This window comes from Alosa sapidissima, chromosome 6 (assembly GCF_018492685.1).
Source record: "Alosa sapidissima isolate fAloSap1 chromosome 6, fAloSap1.pri, whole genome shotgun sequence".
In the NCBI taxonomy this organism is placed as follows: Eukaryota; Metazoa; Chordata; class Actinopteri; order Clupeiformes; family Clupeidae; genus Alosa; species Alosa sapidissima.
The window spans coordinates 34,273,812-34,275,977 of NC_055962.1; positions in this window are offsets into that span (position 1 = coordinate 34,273,812).

Here is a 2,166-nt window from a genome sequence, read left to right on the forward strand (position 1 = left end):
GTGTGTGTGTGTGTGTGTGTGTGTGTGTGTGTGTGTGTGTCTGTGTGTGTGTGTGTGTGTGTGACAGACCAGAGGGCACACAGAAAGTGAAGCCAAAAGCAGATACAGTCTGAAACAGATACAGAGAGAGTGTGTGGAGGGGGAGGGGGTAGAAAGAGAGTGGAAGAGAGAGGGAAAGACAGAGAGAGAGAGACTTTTACTTGTAAGGTTCCTTTATTGACAGTCAAAAAGGAAACCAGGTAACATTAAACAAACCCATAATAAAACCTCCCTCCACCCCCACCCTAACCAGGAAACCCAAAAACAAAACGCACAAAAAAACACAAAATAACCCACAAATTATGCAAAAAAAATTACCAGACAGAACCAGACAGGTAGACCAATAGCTATCAGTCACACTTTAAATGGTTCAAAACTTAAACAATAATTCCCCTTCTTCATCCAGAGAGAGAGAAAGAGAGAGAGAGAGATAGAGAGAGAATGTGTATGTGTGAGAGAGACAGAGAGACAGAGAGACAGAGAGACAGGGAGTGAGTGAAGGGGGTAAGATCAGAGGGAGGCCATGAAAGACAGAAAGTCAATAGAGGAGAGGAGGAGTTGTTCTGGGTCTGGGCTCCTTTGATTGAGCACTGACTGACCTGACTGACTGACTGACTGACAGAGCGACAGAGCCTGAGCCCCTCTGATCTACTACTGGGGGGAGACGAGAGGAGGAGAGGGAAGGAGTGGGGAGGAGAGGAGGGAGGAGAGAGGAGGGGAGGAGAGGAGAATGGGAGAGGAGAGGAGGACAGGAGAGGAGGGGAGGAGAGAGGAGGGGAGGAAAGGAGAGGGGAGGGGAGGAGAGGAGAATGGGAGAGGAGTGGGAGAGGAGAGGAGGGGAGGAGAGGGGAGGGGGAGGAGAGGAGAATGGGAGAGGAGAGGAGGGGAGGAGAGGGGAGGGGAGGGGAGGAGAGGAGAGTGGTGGGGAGGGGAGGATGAGGGAGGAGAGAAGGACAGGAGAGGGGAGGGGAGGATGGAGAGGAGGGCTGGGATGGGGAGAATAAGAGAGGAGGGGGAGAGAGCCAGGAACAGAGTTTGAGGGCAGGGTGGAAACTCCTGCAGACCTCTGAGATTCCCTTTGAGACATGGAACATAGACCCACACTACACACACACACACTCTCTCACACCAACACACACAAACACACACACACACACACACACACACACACACACACACACCCCTCCCTCTCTCCACATACACTTTACTGCTCAAATGCACATGAGGATAACTCAAACTGTGGGGCATGCGTCCCTTTGTGCTGGAGCTCTGCGCTACCAGGAGCAGTTTACTGTATCTGTGACAGTGATCTGTGCCTCCTTGTGTTGCCATTGCGCCGGTGTGTGCTAAACTTCAGGTGCTTACTGCAGGCTCTCTTGATTTAGGGTCCACGTGATCGCTGTACTGGTTCATTCTGGTAGCATTGATTGGTTCTGTAATTGGGCTAATCGTGACTTTGTTGTCCGTGTTGACCCGTGTGTTAGGTTTGCTGGTCAGTGCCATTGTTGTGGTCGTCTGCGTTATTGTCAAGATGATTCCTATTGTTGGTGTTACACTGGTACGTGATATCATTGTTCCAGCCTGTGCTACTCTGGTATGTGGTATCATTGTTTCAGCCTGTGCTACACTGGTAGTTGAGTGCATTGTTTCAACCTGTGCTACTGTATACTGGTAGTTGAGTGCATTGTTTCAGCCTTTGCTACTCTGGTAGTTGAGTGCATTTCTTTTGCTCTCATCTCTCTGTTGTACCAGAGATCTTCCATGCCTTCGTGCCTCTCACCTCAACTTCCCTCAGCCACTCTAACATACGTGTGTGTGTGTGTGTGTGTGTGTGTGTGTGTGTGTGTGTGTGTGTGTGTGTGTGTGTGTGTGTGTGTGTGTGTGTCTGTGTGTGTGTGTGTGTGTGTGTGTGTGTGGGGGGGGGGGGGTGATGTGGGAATGTGCCCCCCTACACACACCCCCCCCCCCACCCCCACCCCCGCCACATCATCTGATGCCTGATGGGAAAGGGCTCTTTCATCTTCCCCCTGAAGAGCATGCATATGCATCAGGAGCCGCCTCTCCTCTCCTCTCCTCTCCTCTCCTCTCCTCTCTCCCTGGAGCTGCCCTCCAAGTGCCTGCGCAAAA